This window comes from Mobula birostris, chromosome X (assembly GCF_030028105.1).
Source record: "Mobula birostris isolate sMobBir1 chromosome X, sMobBir1.hap1, whole genome shotgun sequence".
Lineage (NCBI taxonomy): Eukaryota > Metazoa > Chordata > Chondrichthyes > Myliobatiformes > Myliobatidae > Mobula > Mobula birostris.
The window spans coordinates 41,575,928-41,602,673 of NC_092402.1; the positions used below are offsets into that span (position 1 = coordinate 41,575,928).

The 26,746-nt window shown below is 38.9% G+C and overlaps 1 protein-coding gene across 6 annotated transcripts in view; it reads left to right on the forward strand.

Moving 5' to 3' along the window:
- Positions 1-975: 975 nt before the first annotated feature.
- Positions 976-26,746, forward strand: part of LOC140191659 (signal transducer and activator of transcription 5B-like) — a 106,806-nt gene continuing 81,035 nt past the window's right edge. The window contains exons 1-3 of one of the 6 annotated variants that reach the window (XM_072249261.1): positions 976-1,134; positions 3,420-3,579; positions 6,684-6,812. The gene's annotated coding sequence lies outside the window, so the exon portion shown is untranslated. Of the gene's footprint in view, positions 1,171-3,419; positions 3,580-6,683; positions 6,813-8,449; positions 8,470-13,312; positions 13,436-26,746 lie in introns of those variants that run through there. The other 5 variants (XM_072249265.1, XM_072249260.1, XM_072249264.1 and 2 more) reach the window with 5 other exon arrangements.

Below are 26,746 nucleotides of genomic sequence, written 5' to 3' on the forward strand. Positions count from 1 at the left end.
CTAATCTTTAAACTGCTTCAGCCTGTGAGAAGGCTGTCAACCAGGCCATGGTTAAAATGCCACCCAAGTCCCTTTCACAATACAGGAGTCCAATTCGCTTCCATGCATTAGATTCCCTGCTTTGTCAGCAAACCCAAGAGAGCAGAAAGCAAAATTTGACATGCATTAAGCAAGAAATAGATCTTCTCAGATTTAACGTCATAGTTCAGTGTAGGAGCTTTGCATTGCCAAAGGAGCTGCCAACTTGTAATGACGCTGTAAGTCAAAATTTTATATATAATTTAGATGAACCGAAAAGATCCGGTTCTAAACGCACTTTTTAGTTGCAACAGAATGCGTATTCTGCCTCCAGGATTAATTTCAATGACATTGACATGTCTTAATTGTGCATACAGTAATATTGACCAAGGTTGAATTTCCAGTTGCTGACGTTGATAGTTTTAGTACAAGAGACTTTTTCCAATATTCTCGATCAACAATGCTGTGCTTTTTGTGAGATTCAAATTCAATTAAACTTCTGTGGTACAGTGGAAACATGTGAAATTCTATATATAGCTTAGTGCGTTCTTTCTTTTGAATCTATTTCAAAATGCCATAATAGTTTCAGAAACATAAATGTTGGAAAAAGTCAGCCAATCCATCAGCGTTTGTGGAAAGTTAAACAAGTAAATATTTCAGGTTGAAAACCCTTCCTCATCTTTACCTACGGTCCTTGAAACATCTGCTCATAGTAACTTTTTTAAAACTCAGACGGTTTTCAACGATTCACCATCCAAGTACAAAGAAATGCTTTCAGTGATGTAAATAACTAATAAATATTTTACAGGCTTTGTTTACATCATTGCCTTCAGACACTGCTTTGTTATTTTGCAAACCAAACGTGGATTTGGGGATGCAGCCTGAGCAGTCCTGAGGAAGCGTGTGTCAATCAAGCAGCCCGGCGTTGAGGGGCGGAAGTGGAGCGGAAGTGGGAGGGAGGCGGCGGGGCTGCGTCAGCGTGAGCGGGGCCGAGGGCTCGAGCGAGCAGCCGAGAAAGAAAAAAATAAAACATTTAACCCAGCAAGAAAAATAAAAGTAAAACTCCAAGCAAAAACCAGGCGTAGACCAGTACAGCAAGCGGCTTTAACCAACCAGGTAGGAGGCAGCGCAATCGTCCGGCCTGTTTACTTCGTACGTGAGCTTTCGCAACCGTTTTTTAAAATTCTTTTTTTTTAATCCCTTAAATATTTTTAATGTTCTTTTTGAAAAAAAGTGAGATAAAAATTTACCTAGGTGACAATGAAAACCTGAGGGAAGTTAGAGACCGTAAGCAGCACGCTGACCGCACATTTCGAGTTTCATTTTTACATTCGGTGGCTCTTTTAAAAAAAAACGTATTCGGACTAATTGCGAATCAAACTCGCCTTTCTGTCCGGAGGTGGGTTTTGTTTCTGGTTTCTGGTGGGGTTGACGACTTTTTATGTTTAGAGGGGTGGGGGTAAAAGTTTTACTATGCGGAGAGGTTCAGTTGTGTGTTTTCCTTCTCATGAAGGTCTGACTTCTTTCCTCTGGGGCGGGCGGTCGTGGTTGTGTGGCTGTGTGGAGTTGGCGGCCGTGTCCCGGCACCGAGCCCCTGGGGAGCGGAGAGTGGGTGGCGTGGGAATGGATTTGAAAGGGGAAGGACGTGGGATTGTGAAGGGGGTGTCTTAAATGGAGGGTGGGGGATTTGGGAGGGGAGAGGGGTGTCGGGATGGGACGAAGAAAAGAGTGGAGGGGAGATAGGTTCAGGGAGGAGGAGGAGGCCGATTGGCGGGGATGGGCACAGGGAAAATGAGGTGGCATGGAGGGGAGAAGAGGGAGAGTGGGGTCGGGAATGGTGGTGGAGGGGCTCATGGAGGAAGAGGGGGATGGAAGGAGAAAGGAGTCTGGAGATGGTCAAGGAGGATAAGGTCAGAGGGAGGGGGTACGTGATGGGGGGGTTGGGAGAAGAAAGGTTTTGGAGGGAGGGGGGGTTTCAAGGAGGAGTTTGGGGGGATGAAGGAGGGTGTCAAGGGGATGGGCATGGAGGGGTCCAGATAGGAATGGAAGGGATGGGAGGGGATCAGGAGGAGACCGAAGAAGGGAGGGTCCATGGGAGTCAGAGAGGAATGGGGTGGAAGGAGGGAGATGCATGGAGGAGTGGGTGGTGAAGAACTGGGTGAAATGGGGGCAAGACAGTGGGGTGGTGTATGGGCAAAGAGTCGTAGAGAGGGATAGGATGAAGTGGGAGTGAAGGGAAGGACGGGGTGAGGTAGGGAGTGTGGATGAAGCTGGTGAGCAGATGGGAGCAAATGAGCAAGGAAGTGGAACGTGGGTCAGATGGTTGTGAATGCAGTGAGGGGGAGGATGGGGCAGTAATGGGCCAGGGAGGACAGGACTGAGGGAGGTGGAGTGGGGTGCAAGGCTAAGCAGGGTTTGAGAAAGGGATAGGCAAGAGATGGAGCAGGGTGATAGACAGGAACAAGGCATCATTGTCTGGTTTGTGGAATGAAACAAGAGGAAAGGGGATCCAGATTGTGGAGATTTTGAAAAAGGATTAGGTGATTGAGGAGTGGGTGCTGCTGATTTATGTAGCGGGAGATACTGTGTGGTTTGTAATGGCATGCATTACTTTTGTAAACAATGATTTGAATTCATCATTAAAGTATCTTAGGAAAGTAGTCATTTTAATTACTGAAATTAAGGAAGATATTCAGAATAAACATTTTTACATTGATTGAAAATCAAAATGTGTAGGAATGCTAATTTGATTGCTGTGCAGTCTTTTGAGCAAAAAGTTTCACGACCTGACCAGAATTGTGTGTATATATGCACACGTGTGTTGATATGTAATGGCTTTAAGGGGCTCATTCAGTGATGTCCTCATTACTTGCCTTACGACCCACCCATAAACATTTGAAAGAAATGTAAATATCAAGTAAAATTATGTAGGCTTGGTATCATAGAAAGCAGGTTCTTTGCCTCTTTGGTCTACTACTAGCAATCTATATAAGCCCTATTCTTGCTTTCGTCTCCTCTTTCCACTGTGCATCTGTTTGCTCAATTCATTTATTAAGGTTCTTTAAATGTGTCATCCCTGCCTCTGCAACCTTTCTTATGTGGCATGAAGTTCTATGTTTTTATTCATTTGTAAAGGAATTCCTTATTTCTTGATGTTTTACAGAAGCAGTTCTTGATTTGTACACAAGCTAAAAATGATTCTCTCCATCCATCATTTCAAACTTAACATTTTTAAAGACCCGAGTCCTCGTTCAGGATTTTGTCCTGAAACGTTGATTATCCCTTTTCCTCCACAGATGCTGCTTGACCTGCTGAGTTCCTCCAGGAGTTTGTTTTGTGCACCAGATTCAAGCATCTATAGTCACTTTTCTTCTATTAAAATCTTAAATCTTTGGTTTTAGATGATAAAGAACTCCAGGCTGGTGGATTTTGGTTGCTGCATCTCCTCGATCCTGGCACAGTTTGTGCAATTTGAGAAGTTCATTAAGCACATTGAAGAGCTTGAAAGCTAGTGTTGCACATCTTGCTCTCGTGACCTATGGTTCCAAAAAGAAAATGAAGGTAGCGTTCAAAACAGCTTAAGTGAGAAAGGTTCCGATTACTAGGCTGCCTAAAGGTCATTGTGAAGTTGGAGCCACAAGAGACTGCAGATTCTGGAATTGGGAGCAAAAAAATACTGTTGGAGGAACTTGTAGGGTCAGGGAGAATCTTTAGGAGGAAATGGATAATAAATGTTTCAAGACAAGATCCTTCTTTTGGACTAGATAGCCAGTATAAAGATGGGAAGGGTGGGGCAAGAGCTAGCAGGCAATAGGTGGTTCCAGGTTAGGAAGGGTTGATTGCCAGATGGGGGAGGGCAAGGTAGAGATAGGCTTGGAGGTGGTAGGTGGAAGCTGTCAGAAGAGCTGCAGATTATGGAATCTGGTAAGAAAGGAAGGTGAAGAGTAACCAATTGGGAATATTTGGGGAAAGGGTATAGGGCACATTGCAGGAGGAGAGTGTGTTTAATAGGCTGATGAAGAAAGGAACTGGTTGATGGAGGGGGTGGGGTGGTTATTGTGGAAGGAAAAGTGTGTGTGAGAGAGGCAGGGTAAATCAGAAGGGGAAAGGGGAGCATGTAACCTGAAATCGGAGAATTCATTGTTCATGCTCTCAAGTTGTAGATTACCCAGATAGAAAGCGGGGTACTGTTCTTCTAAATTGCTTTTGAACTCACCCAGGCAGTGGAAGAGGCTGAGGACAGACAGATTGGTATGGAATTAACACAAAATGTTGGAGGAACTCAGCAGGCCAGGCAGCATCTATGGAAAAGAATACAGTCAACGTCCTGGGCCGGGTCTTAGCCCGAAACTTCGACTGTGTTCTTTTCCATACATGCTGCCTGGCCTGCTGAGTTCTCCAGTATTTTGTGTGTAGTGCTCGGATTTTCAGCATCTGCAGATTCTCTCTTGCTCGTGGTATGGAATTAAAATGACTTCTAACTGAGAGCGGCATTTGGTTATGGTGGGTAAAGCATAAGTACTCAACAAAGAAATGATCGAGTCTGCACTTGGTCTCTCCAACTAGTGAAATTCACTACTTGCCAACTTGATCTAAGTAAGTGGATTTATATTCCAGTAGGCCAGGATTCTTTGTGAAAGTGATGTCCTCTGAAGCTGTTTGTTACAAGGATGGAGCGTACCCCATATTTTCTGCTTTTTACAGGGATCGCTCACTATGTGACTCCCTTGTCCATTCGTCCCTCCCCACTGATCTCCCTCCTGGCATTTATCCTTGCAAACGAAACAAGTGCTACACCTGCCCCGACACCGCCTACCTCACTACCATTCAGGGCCCCAAACAGTCCTTCCAGGTGAGGCGACACTTCACCTGTGAGTCTGTTGGGGTCATATACTGTGTCCTGTGCTCCCGGTGTGGCGTCCTGTATATCAGTGAGACCCGACATAGATTGGAAGACCGTTTCACTGAGCGCCTATGGTCCGTCTGCCAGAAGTAGCAGGGATCTCCCAATGGCCACCTATTTTAATTCCACTTCCTATTCCCGTTCCAATATGTCAATCCATGGCCTCCTCTACTGTGCGTGAAGGAACAACACCTTATATTCCATCTAGGTGACCTCCAACCTGATGGCATGAACATTGATTTCTCAAACTTACGGTAATGGCCCACCCCCTTCACCATTCCCCATCCCCTTTTCCCTCTCTCACCTTATCTCCTTGCCTGCCTATCGCCTCCCTTTGGTGCTCCTCCCTCCCCCCTTTGCTTTCTTCCATGGCCTTCTGTCCTCTTCTATCAGACTTTCCTTTCCCCTTCTCCAGCCCTGTATCTCTTTCACCAATGAACTTCCCAGCACTTCACTTCACTTCACCCCTACCCCTCCCGGTTTCACCTGTCTACCTTGTGCTTCTCGCTGCTCCCCTCCCCCCCCCACCTCCTAACTCTGACTCCTCATCTTTCTCTCTCCAGTCCGCTGACGGGTCTCGGCCCAAAATGTCGACTGTACTCTTTTCCATAGATGCTGCCTGGCCTGCTGAGTTCCTCCAGCATTTTGTGTGTGTGTGTTGCGACAGTAACGTCATATCTTTTCCAAAATGTGCAAGTTACTTTTGCTGTACTTCATTATTACTCTTTGCACAGACAGGGTTAGTCAATTCTCTTTCATTAAAACAATTAGTGTACCTACGCTCAACATCATTTTACCACCCTTGAGGTGGATTGGGTGTGAGTTTATTGTCTGTGGTTTGTGTGTATGTATGGGGCGGGGAATTATTGCATACGAGTCACACATTGGCTATGTCATTGAGTGCGTACAGCCTCTAAAAGGAATGTACTATCATAAGCATGGCACTATTCCCCAATTAAGCTAAGATGAAAGAAATACCTAGTGAAATTTATTGTTGGAAAGTAAATTAAGTCTGCAGATTTGTGATTTTCTAGGTACACTTGATCTATAATGCAGCTAAGTTATGAGAAAAATATATATGGAGGATGAGGGGAAATAAATTCTATGGTATTGAAACCTGAAATATATAACTTGGAAATGAGATCAGGCCCAGGTTTATTTTCTGTAAACATTTTGATCTTTTCCTTCAAAAACATGAACTGGTAAGATTTCAATGGTAAACAAAGTTCAGAATTGAGTGCATAACTACTAAAGCTGCTGCCCCACAACTGTACGGATCCAGTTTAATTCTGACCTCCAGTGGTATGTGTAGACTTCACACGTTCTCCCTGTGACTGGATTTCCTCCAAGTCTTTTTGTTTCCTTCCACATCCCAAAGCTGTGGTTTGGCTGCCTGGTGTCTAGATAAGTGGCAGAACCTGGGTGCAGGGAGAAGAGTTGAAGGGAAATGTAGATAAAATAAAAGGGGGATTAATTTAAATTGGTGTTTGAGTCAGTATAGATTTGCTGGTCCAAAGACCCTGTCCTTGCACTCTGTGACACCATGGCACAACTCAAATTTAATTTTGGTTGCCTTCCACAGAAGTAGTATTTTCTATCACTATTAAAGGTGTAAGTATTTAAGCAGTGCATCTTTGATGTACTCTGGATGTCAGTGGACAACTTTAACACCTGCATAATAATCTTTCTGTCTAAGAAGTTAAAGCAATATTTAGCTGAAACACCATTTACCTAATTCTTTGGTCTGTCTGCATGGTCTCAGTCCCACAGCTGGGATTTGTACAACAAGGTTCCCACCACTGGATTGCTCCTCCTCCAGTACTGCCATTTTCAGAGAGGCCTTCAGACACGAATCTGTTGCATTGTTGGGAACGTTACCACCCTCTGTGAGGTATGTATCTCATAGGCACTTTCTCTCACCAGGGTGCAGTTCCACACACTAATTAGCAGGCATATCGATGTTGAATATATGTCCCACTGACACTGATTCTCAAGATTCTACCTTGGCGTTTGTTCAAGTCCATTTGCAATACCTGCCCAGTCATTTAGTCTGTTAATTTCTCTCCATTTTGTGCCTTGGGGGTAGGGAGGACATGCTAATAATCTGCTCTGTATCCAAAATTGTCATATCAGCTGCCTCATTGTATTTTAAATTTTTTTGTAACACATTCCCAGTCAAATATAAAGGAATGAATTACCTTTTCTTTGTTAGTAATTGGACAAATACAGCATCGTATATCTCCAAAACAAACTGATTCCTTGTTCACTCCAGTATGACCAGCCCTATATTTATACCTTCTGGAACACTTACCCTAATTAACTTTTGCCTAAACCAGTGAATGTTTTCTTAGGAACCTCAAAATTTCATTGTTTTCCTGATTGGAAGGGAACAAATGTAACCTCACTGTTCAAAAGGGATTGAAACTGAAAACAGGAACTACTGTCCAGTTGGCATGACATCAGTAGTAGGGAAAATGCTCAAATCTGTTATTAAGGAAGTGGTAACAAGACACAAAAAAAAAATAAAAGGAAGATCATGTTTAACAAATCTGTTAGTTTTTTTTTGAGGGTGTAACTAGCAGAATTGAGCAGATCAGTGGATGAGGAGTATTTGGACTTTTTATAGACCTTTTCACACAAAGGGGTTGTTAACAACTTAGGTCATGAGTATGACTAGGGACTGATTTAATGGGCAGAAAACTGAGTAGGAATAAATAGCTCTGACAAATGGGATGCTACATGCCCTCCCCCAACTACTTCTAATCTATATCAATGAGAGTACAGGTCGACCTTCTGTAATCCGGCACCATTGGGACCTGAGGAGTGTCGGATTAGTGAAAATGCCGAATTACAGAAGGATCGCATTAAGCAATAGCTAACTGCCTCATCATACCTTTAAAATATCAAAGGATTCAAAGGTTCATTTAATGTCAGAGAAATGTATACAATATACACCCTAAAATGCTTCTTCTTCACAAAATATCCACGAAAACAGAGAAGTGCCCCAAAGAATGAGGGACAGTTAAATGTTAGAACCCCAAATTCCCCCCCCCACGCGTAAGTGGCAGTGAGCAACAATCCCCTCCCCACTAGCCAAAAATAAAGCGCACCCACTACCAGCACTCAAGCGTGAGCTAAGTAATAGCAAAGACACAGATTTGCAGTTACCCCAAAGACTACATTGTTCACCCGATAATTCAACATGCTGCAGGCTCTCTCTTTCTCCTAATAAGGGAGAAAGAGGTGACTCATGTAAATCAGTATAAGTTAGATAATGAAACAGAAATATTAAATGAGTAGCAAGTGAAACTTTAATGAAGTAATATACTGTACAGGCACAGATAAAATAAAGGGTACAGGTAAATGTACAGGAATTAACTTGTACAGAACAGTTGAGCACTTCCGCTTCTAAAGTGAGACGTTTAATATACCTTCAGGCAAAGTTACATGTCTGCAAGTGTGGGGTTGCCAGAAGCAGAAGTCGGAGAAAGGAGGTCTTCTAGAAGCCATGTTTCACGCGACTGCCAGGCGGCAGGGGATTCAGCGCTGTGAGTGCACAGTTACTGAGAGAATCCTCGTTAGTTTCTTTTCCTCTGCTTAGTAGTATGCTTAAATTCAGCGGATCACCATGTCTGATCTGAGGTCGTAGGCAGAAGAGAACTGAGTGCCGGCCGGGCGACACTGGAGGGCAGTGCGTGACTGCCGCCAGGCGGACCGACCCAGCGCGCGCCAGCTCCCCCGCCGCTGGCGGGTGCCGGGTGGCCGCGCCTCACATAAATGATATTAATGAATGTAGGAAAGCAAGCAGGAATCGCCTGTCTGTGCCTACAAGAGCGCGCCAACACGTGAACAGATCTAGCGCAACCAAAACAATGCGCAGCATTGTGGCCCAGAAAATTTGAAATTATAGTTGCGCGGAAAATTTGAAATCAGTGCGGATTATCGAAGGTACCGGATTACAGGTAGTTGGGTTAGTGAATGTCGACCTGTACCATGTGTAATAATCCCTGTTTGTTGGTGATATAAAGCTGAATGATTGTGTGTAATGAGGTTGCAAAAGGATATTAATGGGCAAGGCCATGGTAGTTGGAATACAATGTAGAAAAATGTGAGTCAAGCAGAAAAAATAAAATGGCTTGCTGTTTTGCCGGGGGGGGGGGTACTGCCATCCTAATACACAAAACAGAAACAAATGTTAAATTGGTCCTTGGAGTAAGAAGGTTTGAGCACAAGAGTAATGATATCTTACTGCACGTATTAAAAATCCCATTAAAGCAGCATTTGCAACGTTATGTACAGGACTGGTCCCCTGTGTAAGGCAGGAATATACTTGTATGAGCAAATGTTTCATCAGGTTGATTCTTGGGAAAGGGGGGCTTATTCTGTGACAGGAGATTAAGCAGACTACACCTTGATTCTCTTGAACATAGAAGAATAAGAGACGATTCCTTTGAAAGAGTGCAGCATTCTTGTGAGCTTGACGTGGTAGATGCAGGAATGATGCTTTCCTCGGCTGGTATATCTGGAATCTGAGGTCACATCTTCAAAATAAGGGGTTCACCATTTAATCCAAGATGAGACAAAATTTGATGGCTCATAAAGTAGTGATTTTTTGGAATCCTGTTGCAGAGAGGACTGTGGAGGGATAATCATGAAGTATGTTGCATATATCTTAATATCTAAAGATCTATCAAAGGAACTATGGAGTTAGTGCAGTGAAGTGGCACTGAAGTAAAAGACCAACCGCAATCTTATTGAATGGGGCAGCAAGCATGAGAATGGTATACTGTTTCATCCACTATAGCCTTATTGATGCCTCAGATAGCACTTTCCAAATCCATGATCACTATCAACTAGAATGACAAGGGTAGCAAAAGCATGGGAATATCACCACACAAAATATATTGCTATTCCTTCACTTGTTTAAAATCTTGTAACTCTGCCCCTATAACTGCCTCTATAACCCCAACAATATTGTGAGCATATCCACAGATCAAGGCAGTAACTCTGCATCACCTTCTCAAGGGCAATCAGGAATGGCCAATTAAAGGCTTGCTCAGCCTGTGGAATCCACATCCCTTGGATGAGCATGTGTATATAAAATTATCTCCATCTCTTGTGCATGGAGGTTATGTTAGCACTCTGTATTTATGTGACCGTTTGAGTTCTCCATCCATTTCTGGTCCCATGATACAGGATAGATGTGTATGTGCAGGTAAGGTTGGGAAAAGTGGTTTACAAAGATGTGACCAAGGGTAGAAAACTTTTGATTTGTTCAAAGGCTGATTAACTTGGAATTGTTTCTTTGGAAGAGGAGGCTGAATGAAAACTTAATTGTAGTACGTAAGATTATGAGGTACCTCGTGATAATTTAGGATCTATTTATCCTGGGTTCAAAAACCAGGGGGCATAGAATTAAAGAAATTGGTAGTAGGATTAAAAGGGGCAGACGGGTCTGCAACTTCAACATGCCAAATTTGTGTATTTTACTTGAGCATGTTTAAATCCCTTTAGACACGTTTCTGATCCGACTCTGGAATTGAAAGATCACAAATTAAAATGACAAATGGGACTTTTTTTTCTGACAAAGTAGATGTATAAGAGACCATCTGTCTTCAGCACCTCTACTGCTGATCAGGTGGCTGGGACATCTCCATTGGTTCCATTCTTACATATTTGGTTAACACCCTTTTATGACCAGACCACTTTTCAGCAGTCCTAATATCTCCTATGAGGACCAGTGACAACCTATTTCTAAATTACTTCTTTTCCATAAAATGTCGTAAGTGTAAATGCTGTATGTGATGATATTGTCGTTGCTTCATTTGATGCCTTACCTGTTCTGATGAAGGGATTTGAACTGTTTTTCTATTTTCTCTTTCCACAAAGTGTTTACAGTATTATCTGTTTTTATTTCATGCCACATCTTTTTGTTTACATATTTTCCACCTGTCCTGTAGTGACTGTTTTTCATTAATTTTACAAGTTATTTTAAATTTGAGAAACATCGTAGAAAAGTCATAGGCTGACATGCAGTGTACACACTAGCTGAAAATGATCATGGTTTGGGAAAAAAATTAAGCATCTCTAGTCAATCCAAAAAATGTGAGCTGTTTGCTTAGTATTCCCACTTTGAGTAGAAGAGTTAAGATATTTTAAAAATAAAATATACAGTATGTACTCTTGTGCATTTTACCTATCTACAGGGGATATTTTTAAAATTATACCCACAAAGCTATGTAATGTTTGTTTACTAATATTGGACAAAAATTATCTGTTGAGATTGAGTTTCTATGGCAGCTTAGCTAGCAAGTGCACTCTATAGCACGTTCTGGAGCAAGCTAGACAATGAAACCTCAGTGCAGTGCTTGACCCTTGTTCTTTACTGTTCTTAGCCAGAGCATTAGTGGGCATTGTAATTGATATTGAGGGGTTGCAATGTAGAGAAAGGGAAGCATTCGCTTCTGTTCAGAACATTATGTGCATGAGTGGGGGCATGTTCTACAATGCTTATCTTTGCCCACTCCTTTCTGTTTATAAGTACTGTGCTGGCAAACTAAGTTCCCTTCAAGAAAAGTAAGATCAGCATAATTTAGCAATTCTATTGTTTTCCAAGATTCAATAATTAAATAATTCCTCATTCTGCAAGCCAAGAATTATTTTCTTTTAGTCATTCATGAATGTCACTGGCAGGTGCTGACAATTTTTGTCCATCCCCTGATGCCATTAAGCTAAATAGTTAGTTGAAATTCAACCATACTGGTGGGTCTTAAGTCATATAGGCCAGACCAGGTAAGAATGGAAACATTTTTGGAAGGTTGTCATTAATGCAGATTTTTTAAATGCCCTGCTTTATGGTTATCTTGCCTGATACTGGCTTCTTTAGAGCATAGAACTGTGCAGCACAGGAACAGGCCCTGTTCAGTCCACTAGGGTGTCAATGCTGAATATTATGCCAAATTAAATTAATCTCTTCTGTCTGCATCTGATCCATATCCTTGCATTCGATGCATATTCATGTGCCTATCTGAAAGCCTCTTGAAAGTCACTATTTGCGTCTGCAATTCCAGATTTATTTAATTCCAGGTTTATTTAATTGTTCTTTTTACATTCGCTACCTGCCAAACTGGTCACTAGAGCAATCTTTGGATGCACGTATTACTCTAGGAGTGGGATTGAAATTAATTTGATCCCAATCCCATGCCCAACATAGGATCATTGAGACGAGATTTCTGAGAAGGTTGAGGTCCTCTGTTGGCCTCCATTTCATGTCTACCATCAGAGCATACTCATTAAATCTTAGACTTATACCAAGTTCGTGCAAATCTGGGACAATTTCATGCTAATGATGATGCCATTAGTTCTGAGGAACACCGATTAGTTTTTACATTTTACATCATTTGAAGTGCTCGAGTTTCTAAATTTGAGAGTCCCACACATTTTCTTTGAGCAACATACTTGAATAGAACCTTTGCTCTCTCCCAGGTGAAAACCTGTCATTGCTCTGACAAGTTTAACTCGCATGCTTGTTTTAACCCGAGTTTGCTAAAACACAATTTGGCTGAGTAAATTTGGCTTTTTACTTGTCTTCTTTTGCTCTTTCTATGACTGCTTTATTTAATCAAGTCTTTGTCATTACCATTCAAGTGCTTTCCTACCGATGCTCCTTTTACCGGCCGATTCATCCCTAAAGATGAAGTCTGGAGCTGTCCAGTTTCTTGTTGCACGTGCGAAGAAAATATTCCTGAATACATTTTAAAAATTCTGCACTCAGTCTTGAAACATTTTTCTTCTCAGTTAGTTCTAGAATTGTTGTTTCCTGCCACTTGGTCTACTTACTACTTTACTATATTTCTTAAATTTGCCTGCATAATTGTTCCATTCACCTCTCCTCTGTACATGGCGCACACACCAATTTTTGGATTTTGTACAGATTTTGTCTTTTTTTTGTTGTATGTTTTTAAAATAGAGCCATTCATCTATTTAATTAACGTCAAAGTTGCTGGTGAACAGGCCGAGAAATGTCGACTGTACCTCTTCCTAGAGATGCTGCCTGACCTGCTGCGTTCACCAGCAACTTTGATGTGTGTTGCTTGAATTTCCAGCATCTGCAGAATTCCTTGTGTTTACATCTATTTAAGTAACACATTTTTGTTTTGGAGCAACTAGCCTCAGAAATTCAGTACTGGTTTATTTTCCATAGGGCAGACTGATACAGTGAGTAAATTTCTTCCAAGCTATGAAGGAGTGATGCAGTAAATATATTTAATTCTTGTATCTATTTAATTTTATTTTTGGCAGTTTGTAGCTGAGACTGATTTAGGAAAAAAATTCAAATAAGGGCATATTTAGATGTCAAATATTGTGTAATACATTTTCTATTTTATCTAGATGGTTTGCTGAGAGAGTGAAACAAATATTATGTAAAAGGCAATTTCTTGGGAATCACTAGACTGGAAGAAAAATCTTACAGCAAGACAGGAGGTCAGCTGCAGGCTGGACCATGCAAGTCAGGTATATGTTGACCCATTGATACTATGGTATAGATATCAGCGTCAAATCTTCTCATTACAGTACTGGTAACAAGGTTCAGAGCAGTAAAATTTTGTCAACTTAATTAACATATTGACATACACTGCTTTTAAGGTTTCTTTTTATAGTTTATCCTTTCTGAATATTTAGAATCACTTTTCTAATTTCATTGATCAAAAACAAATATGTGCATATGGTGTTTGACAACGTAGTATCACCATTTTATTATTTTTGGTTTGCTGATATTGACAATTGTTACTTTTTATTTGGTGATGAAAGTGGAGTACATGTACCAGACCATGCACATTACTCCATAAACTATAATTAAAAATTAACCTGGTAAAAGTTGCTTTGGCAGATTTTAATTGATTATTTTTTTTATTTCGAGAAACAGCACTGTAATTAACCCTACTAGCCCAGTGAATCCACAATGCCCAATTGCTTACCATGTGACAAATTAACCTACTAACCTGTACATCTTTGCAATGTGGAAGGTAATCGGAGCACCTGGAAGAAACCAATTCCTTACAGACAGCAGCAAAATTGAACCTGGGTTGCTGATGCTTTAATAGCATTCCGCTAACTACTACACTACTGTGCTGCCCCTACTTTAAATTGCTAAATATCTCCAAGCAGGCAGAAATAATTCTCAATATTTTGATGTTAATGTAGCTTCACCATTGCAAGCTTTCATGAAGTTTGGACAATCTTCAAGGAGTCTTCATGTATCCACCTTGACATGGCTGCTATATTGTGTAGCTGTCAGCAGATCCTACTTAAGCATTTTTGTGGGAGGGTGGTATGGAAACTTCATTTCTAGGTAACCTTGAGAAGCTTCAATCAGCATTTGATTAGTACTGCTAGGCTTTGGGCAGTAAGAAATTAATTTTCCCATTAGCAATGAGAAGAAAAGTAATTTGAAATGATCAAGTGAACAATCAGAATTGTGCAGTTGTTTGCTTACAAGGAGCTGACTCAACACCTAATATTCCCAACAGCATGCGAAGAATTGGGTTTTCCCAAATGGGTGACCTAATGTGAATTAAACACTTTTTGAAGTCCCATGTGCTGTTTCAATATGTTAAAGATATCAAAGGAGCACTTCCTGTAATATGACTTGCTTTTGATGTCACACTTCCTGCAACATTAGGCTAGATGGTTGTGAGGGAAGCAGCCTGATGCTTTACACTTTGCTGGTTGATTTATATATTTTTGTCATCAAAGCTGTACTTTTATTTTACATCGAGTTTTGTGATTGCTGCTTTAATTTATGTTCCTGCCCAAATCTTTGGCTATCTACAACTGTATTCCTTCTTTATATTCCCCTGCCTCCTTCAATAGGCTAAGGGGAAGTATTCACATCATCAATGACATCCCCTCAATTTTTCAAAATTCAGCCAGAAACCAAGCATGTTCTGTTTTCTGTGCCTCATAATTTCTAACCTCTTCTCTATTGGCTTTTATTTTTCAGAGACTTAATTATACCACTGGTGATCATTATTTAGATCAGCATGAATGTTAGTTAATTTCTCGATATTTCGTTCATTGTTTTGAATTTTGGTAGCTCTACATGCTGAACTTCAGGGTTGCTTGAAACTTTATCCTATTTCTGGCAAAAATTTCAATCCTACCAATTCCAAGTCTATTCATAGAGATGATATGTTTCTCTTTCTTTTAAACGCAGAAAAAGTATATTTCCCTTCAGATTTCCAGTCATATCAAGAGAAATGAACAACTTAAGTGATGGTATACTATGCAAATTTGTTGTTTTAGCTTGTGAGATAGATACTGAAGGCAAACAAAGTTATAATTTTTCTGCATAGTTCAACAATCACAGAAATTTAGAACATACATTTGAAAATATTCATATTTCTGATCATGTTCCCATTATTCTGATAATGTTTCTAATATTGCTGATTCTATCAGCAGCAATAAAATCAATATAATTTATGGTAGGGTCTTTTAAGAGACTCCTGGACAGGTACATGGAGCTCAAAAAAAAGAGGGCTATGGGTAATTTCTAAGGTAAGGACATGTTCGGCACAGTTTTGTGGGCCAAAGGGCCTGTATTGTGCTGTAGGTTTTCTATGTTTCTATGTGCCTCATTCATGATGTTCTAGTTTGGTGCTGTTAAAGCAAAATCCAACCCCATCACCATCACTGAATATCTAATTAACTTGTAAATCTTATCTGTAATCCTGTTGGTTACCTTGAAATTTAGAAAAAAGATTATTTGGCTCATAGTCTTTGCTGTTTCTTTGTAAGAGCTAGCCAATTTAGTCCTACATCCTAGAATTCTTCACACTGGAAATTAGTCTTCTTGAAAACACAACAGATGACTTTTGTTTTGGACATTTCCTGTAAGGCCCATTCTCTTGTAGGTTTCATTCGCAAGTATGTTACTGACTTGAAACTAGCCCTTCAAACAGTTGCATAAGCAAACATTGTTTGCACAATGACTTTAAGTTTGAGTGATCTTGGGTCTGGATACATGTCACCTCCATTCTAGACCTTGCCATTTATTCTTTAATATAGTTATTTTGCAGTGGGAAATTCGAAAGTGAGGTTTATATTGTGAGGAGAATTGGAAAGTATTGAGATGTTATTGCAATTGTAGTTGACAATTTACTGGGTCTATTGCAGTCTCCTCGCTTAAAGTTGCTGCTTGTATGGAATCACTTAGCAGTAGAATAGGCAATTTCTTGAGCCAAGTTTGAAAATGATGCTCCACAAGCTGGATTGAAAGAGTCATAGGCTTTTGTAAGAGATAATAATCCATATATAATGCCTATGCTTCTTGCATTTTTTTTGGAATTGCCAGGCAGATATTGATTACATTTCTATCCTTGATGAGCCCTCTTCCATTCTTGGTTCTCAGCTGGGTGGTGCCTTGATGCTTAGGCTGCAGATGCCATTGAGAGTAGTAATGAACTATGTATGCCATTTCAAGAGAACCCTTCCACCCACTGTTTGTTCTTCAGGTCACAGGTTGTCTAGGTTGCCCTTCGGCACTTGGGTGCTTGCAGAACTGCTATTCTTCCCTTGAGGCAAGGTAATGTGCCCAACCCAAGGATGCTGTGTATTTGTGATTAATTAGGTCCTGAATCTCCTGGTTGTTTTTTGTCTGCAGAGAGGGAACAGTTAATTATATCAATTAATATGGAGGCCCAAGAAGAAATTTATGTGGTCAGCAGTTTACTGACAAAAGGGTCATTGGGAGCAGGGATGGACCTTGTGGAGAGGATGGATCTGGAGAGGGCATGAGGGCAGATAGGAGAAAGCAAGAGAAAGATGTCAGTAAGGCGAACACAGGTGTTGGAGCTTGGCTGGGTGAAAATGAAAAGGAGGGAAGCCGCAGAGGCATTTCTGACCTTCATGATGCCAAAGGTGTATTGGAATTTTTAGTGGTGGGGAAAGGAGTTTAAGGGGAGGTAGGCGGTTGGGAATACCATCCTTGTATTCTGGTATGCTTGTGGAATTGTCTGCCAAATTGTTTACAAGTCATACAGGTAGTAGTATGTGATTCAGTTGATTCAATCAGCTCATTGAATGCAAGGGCCTTTTGCAAAACTAAACTGATGTTTTGGAGGGAGATGTGTAGAGGGTTGCTACTATACGTAAAGCCCTTGCAGTCCGTTGAGTAAGCATTAAATGGGAATGAGATTGGCAGCAATAGTTTCTAACTTGTTCATGAGGTATGGAAGACATCCATACCTGATGCTACCAAGGCATCCAAAACTTGACGCTACCAAGTTTTCAGATAATTTAACCATAAATGAAATGCAAAGTTTTCTTGTGTTAAAGGTGCAATAGCAATTATGTCTGCAGTTAATTATTTTGCCTCATCCTATTAGGGAATAAGTTGACATTTCCAATTTTCTAACACTCTCAGATTTCACACTTAATAGATTAGTAATTTTATTATGGAACACTTTGAAGTGGAAACCCTGATTTCTTGTCAAATTCTGTATCTAAATTCAATTTGCTTCATTATTCATTTTCTTACACGTATCAAGGCGCCTAAGCTCTTTTTTCCCCTTAAATTTTCTTGTCTTACAGTCACTTTCTTTTACTGCGTAGAAAAGGTTTTTTAGTACTTTTTATTACTAACACATCCCCCATTGCCTTTATTCACACTTGGCCTGAATGTATTGTTACTTACATTTGTTAAGTTTTTCATATTCTAATTTTAAACTTTACACTGGAATTTATTATTCAGTTCTTTACATTTATTAAGTTTTTTCAATCTTGCTGTGCAACTTGTTTGAGAGCACTGTTACTTAATTACATCTGAAGCCTTGATTTACTGATGCAAAGTACTGATATTCTTCTATATTTGCCTTCTCCTTCTGTTTGAATGATAGTGCATGATACACTGTTGGAAGTATTGCCCTTTAGTTGAATAGTTAAACTGAAGTCCTTTCTGTCTTCAAGAGTGGATATAAAATACTGTACTCGGCATCTTGTGGAGGAAGATTAGGCCACTTCATGTGGAATGGTTATCATTCATCTCTTTCAGACCGTTATAGAAATTCTCTGTGGAAAATTGTTGGTTTGTTGGTATGTTTACCAATTAGCAGGCAGATTATTATATCAATTTGTAGCTAATGTCACATTTCAAGAAGTTATGATTACCTAATGTGTGATTACTTGATGCTGGCTACAAGTCAAAATATTCTGCTCTCCAGCCACTTTTGTCCTAAATTCAGTTTACAAGTGTTAGCCAAGGTTTGCTGTGTTTGTCATTTTGAAGTTTATAGTCAAAGCTTAATCTTAATTGTATTATTTAGAATGCTTAATCTGTCAGAAAAACGATTTTCAGATTTTGCTTGATGAGCTCACAGTGATCAAAATAAAATTGCATCAACTGCAGCAGAACAAAAACAATGACTGATGAAACAGTTAAAATAGAGTAGTAGTGTCAAAATAACCTGTTTGTCTGTTCCTGTGTGAAGCATCTGCAATATTAAATGCGTGGGAAGATTTCTGCAGCATAGCATTTTCTTCTGAAAACGCTTAATAGATGTAGTGCAGGCAATGACTTGTCAGCAGACTGATCTGTAAAGCAGTTAGTAACCACACTAATCTATCAGAATGAGGAAGCTACTTGCACGATCTAAAAATCTATCAAAGGTCATAATCTGATGACCTCAGAGGTATTTTCTGATGCATGTTTTTTGTATTTTTTTGCCCATGACTTGTTAGATTAGAACTTGTTCTTCTATGTGAAAGTAAATCAGTTATTAATCTGTTATTATCAGTGCAATTGAAATCCATGTATTTGATTGTGTACTATTGTTTTCATAATTTTACCTTACTGTGTTCACAGATGAATATCGGAATTTTATATCCGTAATTTCTATAAGTTTGTGTTAAATGTAAGTCATCAAAACTATAAGCATTTTTCAGAATCTGGTATCTGTGGACACTGCTAGATTTAAGCTGAGCCTGAAACAGACAGCAAAATAACGTGCTGTAAAAGCTACTAGAAAAGGAGCATTACCCAAAGAAACCCATAAGACATGGGAGTGGGATTAGGCCATTCAGTCCATTGATCTGCTCGCTCATTCTCCTGGCTTCTCCCCATAGCCTTTGACACCATGACTAATCAAGAACCTGTCAACCTCCGCTTTAAATATACACAGTGACTTGACCTCCACAGCCATTGGGTAACTGGATGATAAGTAAAGCTTTCCATTCTCTTTTGAGATGTTTAATTTACATCATAGGAAGATTATGTTGTTTTCTTCTGGCTGCAGAGCTCTCCAAAGCCTGCTGATTTTGCAGTGGTAACAAGCAAGAGTGTTTGCAGAGGAGATGCCCACAACAGCATTCATGACAACAGTGAGGGCAGAGGTTTGCACCAGATTCTTTGTACAGCAGCACTGTGGGTATCACATCTGTATATATAATGTTTCAATGAGTTTTAGTACTGATTCCATTCAAGTCTTTATTCTTGATAATGCACCCGAGGTTCTTAATAAGGTACAAGTGTATCTGTTGTTTAGGATTGTTCTTTTTGTTTGCCAAACTATCTGAATTTCACTTCTCAGAAGGTTGTGATGTTGAAATGCAGCATATATCTCATCGCAGCCCTCTTTTTGAAAGAAGAATGTCATTGTTGCACAATAGAATTGTGATTATTTTGTAGATTTAGACCGATTATCAACTTTGCTGATTTTAATTTTGCTCCTTGCCTCAAGATGATTAACCCAACAGTTCACTAATCAAATGTGTTGACAGTTTTAAGCAAGTGAGCAGAAATTTTAATGTTGCATTTACCATTAATTTGAAACTGAAGTAAAAATCTTTCAGGAAGGGAAAAGTTAATTTGCCTTTAGTGATTCACTTGCTGATGTCTTTACTACCCATTGTGACTATTCTGTTTCCTTCAATTTTGTTTACAGATTATGCAAATTACATTTACTATTGTGTGCAAACAATTATTTAAGAGTTCCAGTAGGTTCTTAGAGCTTTAGTTGTTTTAATATTTTAAAGCTTAACTCTCTTTTGCATGTTGCTTAGCACGCAGTGGATTTGAGAAAGGATTTGAAGTTGCTTTGCCAGGGTGATGTGACACGGTCTAATCTAGCTGCTTGGTCTGTATTTTTTTCAGCCCTGTCATACTTTTAAATATTATTGTAGAATGTTATATATGATTGCATTACTTTGTAATAAAAATGTGGTTTAGTTATGATTTGTTTTGACCCCTGTGGATTCCTGTGGAGTAAAATGTTTGAAACTGTAAAAGTAAATTCCGAAGATGCTGGAAATCTGAAATAAAATCAGCTTGTTGGTTGTATTTGTAAAGGGTGAAACAATAAATATTTGAAAAAGCTGCTGATGAAAGATTTTTTGACCCAATGTGTTCACTTTGCTTAATTATGTAAGATAAGTAAGAAACTAACCTTACAACTCGGAATGTTCACTTGTACTTGAAAAGCATATAGCACTCATTTGTATACTCCAGTCAAGGTGGAGATCTGATTGGCTCACATAGTAAAGGCATTATTGAATTGTCACTGTTCTATATGATACCCTCATATTTAGTTGCTGGCAATGGAAATAAATACTGGTACCTGCATGTAGTGGGTTGCTGATCTCCTGTAGCTGGTTTTGAAGTTTTCAGCTTAAGCTGCTAAATTAATTTGTATTGGATACTGTTTGTTTTTCTAAATTCCACATAAATGCTCTTGTTTGAAGTTTTGTACACCATGCACTTGTATTAAAGATATGTGGAAAATATAATAGATGGTGGTGGCATGTACTATTAAATTTTCAAATACAATAATTTTGTTTACTGAACAAGAAAAATTCCATATCTTGCATCTTGCTGTTATTATTTACTGGCACAGATGGATAGCCTGGCTGACTTTTGAGGCATTATAAAGAAATATTGGGTTGTTGTAAAACAGATCAATGAGGTCACTAAACATCATTGAGATCTTTGGAACAGGGAGAATTAATTTTAATTCTTCATGTAAGAGACCTAGGAAGCTTGATTCAGATTACTGAATCATTTTTAGTGATTTTTTTTTTCATTTGTAAGGTTACAGCCAGCAATTTAAAAATAATCTCGTTTTTAAGAAGGATGTGAAGAGCAATTTTTAATTTTGTGTACTAGCAATGTTAGCAACTTCTGTTGGATTGTTTCTTGAAGAATTGGAAAAATTCCTTATAAACTATTTGTTCATAATCTAACAAAAATTAAAATTTCTATTCAATTTTTGACTTCATTGTATAGATGAAGGCTGTCCTCAGTGCAGCAAAGTGTTTTTTAAAAACTGTTTTATTTACATCTTAATGTTTTTTTTCCACTTTATTGGAAGATAGATTAGTGTAGTTAAAAGAAGCAGTGGCCTTTTAAGATGGCTTACAAACATTTAGGACTTATTTTTTTATTTTTAATGGGATTTTCATGATTAATGTGTTGCCTTCTGTGTGGCCATTAATGGAACTGTTCTTAAGACCTCATCCAGAACATCCTAGTGATCATCAGTAAATGCATCAAATTGGTATGCAGTGAATACTGTAGATACTATGAAATCATCTGACCTTGATTGTGTACATCACCTGAAGATTAAAGTTATAAGCATAATAAACTTGGGCCAACGTGAGTGCAATTATAGCAAAATTCAAGATAGGTAGCGTTTAAGACAAGATTGCCGGAAATCTGAAGATGTTGGAAAAATTAGTGGGAGGAGGGGAGAGAAAGGGGTGAAGTTTCACATCAGTGACTTTTCATAAGATCATTAGCCTGAAATATTAAGTTTCTCTTTCATGGCTGCTGCCTGACTTACTTTCCAGTGGTCGCCTTGATTAGTCATCCTGACATAATTTGAATTATTGATATCTTCTCTACTTTTGTAATCAGTACTCCATATGTTATGTAAGTCTAATTTTTCAGAATTCTGCTATTTACAAGAACAGCAAATTTCGGGAGGCAGTCAAATGCAAATTTGCCCTAAGTTGTACACATTCTGATCTGAACTTAAATTGTTAATTAGGGTTTTGCCCTTGTTCATCCATCTTTTATTGGATATTTATTGTATATTGATCATTTAAGAGACAATGTTTGTCATCTTGCTTTTCCTTCATAAAATTATCAGGTGGATTTTATTAATCATTAAGTTTATTGTTCAAGAAACTATATTAAAATTTCTATTTCTACTGACCAGTCAGGGAGGAGAAAACAAAATATAACACTAAAATAAGAGTTCAAGCTTAAGTTCCACAATGTATAAAATAGACTGCATTCATTGATTAATGCATTAATATATTCATTATTTTTGTTGTTCATATGATACTAGCATTTTAAGTCATTGTTTTGAGTTGACTATTTTTATTTTCTGGTAATGGGTTTGTAAATTTTATCACTGTCTTGTAGGATTTCAGTTAAAATGCTTAAATGAGATTTGCAAGTGATTTGGTGTTTGATCAGGAGTCTTGAGGGATGTTTAATTAAATTTTATTATTTAAAAATTAAAATTATATTTTGTTCCTTCAGCCTGGAAGAAGTTTGTTTTGTGTGTATTTTTTTTCCAGCATATTTGTAGCTTTTTTTCTGATTTGCATTGGTAATACACTGTGAAAATTATAAGCTTCTGTGGAAATAAAAATTAGGAAGGATTTGTTTGTATAGATTTTGCACACGATTAACTGAAAGTTACAGAATCTGTGCTTGGATGTGAATTTGACATCTGATGGACGAAGTACCGGTGTCAGTAGGAAGTACTAGCATTAGTAGAGTATTGCGGCTGTGTAATCCTATTCATTTATCTGGACTGATTTTTAATGTGTGCACAAAAGAGACTGCAGACGCTGGAATCTGGAACAATGAACTGAATGCTGGAAAAAAATCATCTGGATAAACATTATCTCTGAGGTAAATAAGTAATCATTTTGGGCTGAGATTCCACATTAAGTCTGTGTTATCCAGAGGCTGAATTGCAGCAGAAACCACAGAAAACAGTGACTTACGGAAGTCCTGATGCAGGGTCTTGATCTGAAACATCAGCTTTTAACTTGTGCCTCTATGGGTGTTGCTTGACCTGCTGAGTCCTTCCACAGTTTTTGTTTCTGCCTTGTATTTTGGGATTAATCATATTAAAATTTGTCTTTGCACTGCTATGTTAAATGCAAATTTCACAATAGTTTTCTTATGTATAGTGTAAAGGGGTTGCATCAAACATTTGAAATAGTTTGCTGTGTATGTGCAAGGGTACATATTCGCATGGTCAATAGAAGGTTCAGAGATTAACATATTTTAATGCAAGCAGCGTGTTGGTTATAGTACAGTTTTTAATCTGCATTGATGTAGATTTAACTTGTGCTTTCTCAGTGATAAATTTGCAGTTTTTTTTCCTAAACTGATATTGGGGCTTCCCTTCAGATCAGATTGCCTGTTTTGTTTATGGTTTTTATTAGGACATGTGTTCAGTTGTATTATAGTCACCTTGATTTGTTTAAAAATTTAACAAGTTTTGTAGCTATGTATTGTATGCAGCATGTAAACATACCTGTGTGTTTTGATAAGCAAAGTATTGTCTTGTTTTTCATAAGTGTTTAGCATGAAGTAACAGATGCAGAAGTGTGCAGGCAGTGATTTTAAAAAAATTATGCTTCAGCTTTACTTTGAAGCCTTAAATAATTTCTTGCACTAGTTGGTTGGATATTGCAAGAAAATTATAAGATTGTTTTTGGCAGGTTTACAATAGAATTTCCAGTCTAAGCTACATTTTGGATATATGTATTTGCTAATTGTAAGTAAGTTCAAAACTTTCATCTTAATTCCTTGCAATGTTGTTGAAAATCTGTTTTAAGCACACACAAAATGCTGGAGGAACTCAGCAGGTCAATCAGCATCAATGGAAATGAATCAACAATGTGAAGTTTCGGGCTGGGACCCTTCAGGACTGGAAAGGAAGGGGGAGCATGTCAGAATTTAAAAAGGTTAGGGGCGGAGGGGAAGGAGGCTAGCTAGAAGGTGATAAGCTTCTGAAGAAAAGCTACAAGCATCTGTAAGGACAATACACACCCATGCAATCATCTGTTTGAACTTCTTCCATCTGGCAGACGTTTAAAGATGTTCTATGCCCGCACTTCCAGACTGAAAAATAGTTTTTTCCCCAAAGATATAATTGCTCTGAACCAATCGATCAAGCATCATCCATAAATTTGTTATATTGCTACTTTTAATACTGGTTTTATGGCCGTCATGCATCTGAGTTGCTCTTTAGTACTGCTGGACATTGCTTGTACAGGTTGGTTACTTGATTTTATTTATTGTTTATTTATTTTACTTGTTTTATAGCATTGAGTATGAGAGTTGCAAACTCATTTTTGCTGTATTGGTGCATGACAAATTGTACTATGCAATGACAATAAAGATATTTCATTTCCATAGGTGAAGCTAGGTGGGTGGGAAAGGTAAAGGGCTGGAATCTTGTAGGAGGAAGAAATCTGATAAGAGTGGACCATGGAGAATGGGAAGGAGGAGGGGACCCAGGAGAGGGTGTTAGGCAGGTGTGAAGAGATAATCAGGCAAGAGTGGGGAATAGAAAGGGGTGGGGGCTTACCAGAAGGAGAAAATGATATTCATGCCATCTGGTTGGAGGCTACCCACACGGAATATAAAGTGTTGCTTTGAAACGCTTTTGGTGGTGAGCATGGAATTAAAATTTATTATTGTAAATGTAAGGGACAACCTAATATGCATTTAATGTCTGAAATGTAGAACTGAGTAACGTACAAAATTAACAGAGCACATGATTTTTCTACAAAGTTTGTAGGTTGTTTGGTTTATGAAGGTAAGTTTAGGGAAAGTTTAACTTGATTTTCTTCAAATCATTAAAATACTTTTCTGATGACTGAACAAATGGAATAAAAGACCCCACCTCTGTGGCTTAGTTTATTCGTTGCAAGAACAAGGTGCTGGTTGTTATTGGGAAAGTGAGGTGTTTAATAGGGAAAATGTGTAACTGTTTTAAGAAGTCAAAATTCTGTCAATCATTTTGAAATTGAAGAGATGGAGTGAACCAGAAGTAATCAATTGTGATGATCCAGAGTCTGGATTAATTGTGATGTAAGGAATTACTTTGCTGTAAGTCCAAAATGAAGGTGAATGTTTTGTACGGAAAAGTAATTTCTGAAATTTCTGTGGTTTAAAAAAAATGGAAAGTCAATTTCTCTGAGGAAAAAAATACTGCTGTAGTTTTGAATCCAGACTTTAGCTGCCAGTTTAGTAACATTCCTAGTTTAGGTAGTTGCATTGACAGGCCAAGACTTTTATTGAACCACATTATGTTAAATTGGCTCCATCTGGCTAATACAAGGAGCTGTCTTGCGATTCCTGTCACAAGACTGACACATTCTCTGCTTTTCCTGAGATCTGTGACCTTTTTTTTAATTTTATGTTTCAATTTGCTGTCCCAACGGGGAAATTTGAACAGCCTTTCAGTGTCCAGGTAATTGGTGCTCTTGTCATACTAGATTCCTTCCTTCTTGAACCTTCTGTTACTTGGTATGTAGTTAATGAAAGCTACCTTGGGTGCTTTGGCCTCAATTAATATATATGATAGAGATTCATATTTTCATCAGTGAGTACTGTTTGTTCATGCTTTTTATTCTCTATATGACTTTAAGCAGAAAAAAAGAATTACAAATTGCCATAAAATCCCAGTTCTTTTGAGTTTTATCATTTAGATTTTCTTTTTTACTTGGTGTATTTAAAGTTTGTTTTATGAAAGTACACAAAAAACTTGTCCAAGTTTACTGTTCAGCCCCCTTCCATATTAATACCATCTCCAAGTGTTTGGTCCATAGCTTTCTATGCCTCGATGAACCAAGTGCTCACCTAGACCAGTGGTCTCCAACCTCCGGGCCACGGACTGATACAGGGCCGCGAACAATGCAGCGGTAGCCGGAACGCACCCAGCACATCTTTAAGAAAAAATCTGGGCGGCACCTAATTAATTAGCTTGTTTATTTTGGCTTTTTTCTTAAAGATGTGCTGGGTGCGCTCCAGCTACTGCTGCATTCTTCGCGGCCCTGTATCAGTCCGCAGCCCGGAGGTTGGGGACCGCTGACCTAGACACTTAAATGCTGTTAGCAACTCAGCTTCAACCACTTTCTCAGCCAGAGCAATCCAGGTACTTACTACTCTGGATGAAGAAAATCCCCCTCATATCTCCATTATATTTATTTCCTCTTGCCCTAAATCTATGTCTGGCACTTGCTACATAGCCTTCTATGCCTCAGTGTAAGTAAATGTACAGTTATGTTTCCAGTTGGCACTAGCAATGCTTGGTTAAGGTTTGGAATGGTATGTCTGATAAGCTGGTGGAAATTGGATGAATGAGAAACTTGCCAAAACTTGGGAATTTGAAGTGGGGGTGAGGGAGCAATGGGAAGCATGCTATTGGGATTAGGTGTTCTTAACATTTGGGACCATCTCATTGAACTGAGTTCACTCCTATGCTCTGCTGATTTTGTTTCATATCATGTTAAAGGTATTCTGTTATCAGGTACTAGGTGTGTCCTTGTTGATATCTACATTTTTTTTTAACCAAAATACAACTTAATTAGAATCTAAGCATCTATCAAGGATAGCATATCTTTACTGTTGAGGTCCTCATTATTTCAGAGTCAAGGTGACAAAAAGTTTTTTAAAGGGACTCGATTCTGCAGTAGGCCATTTGATGAGGCCATCGAACCGAGTTTTTTAGCAAATGATTGAAAGCTTTAAAGTTTGATTTATCACTGCACAGTGGAATTCATTGTGTGCCTCGAGAA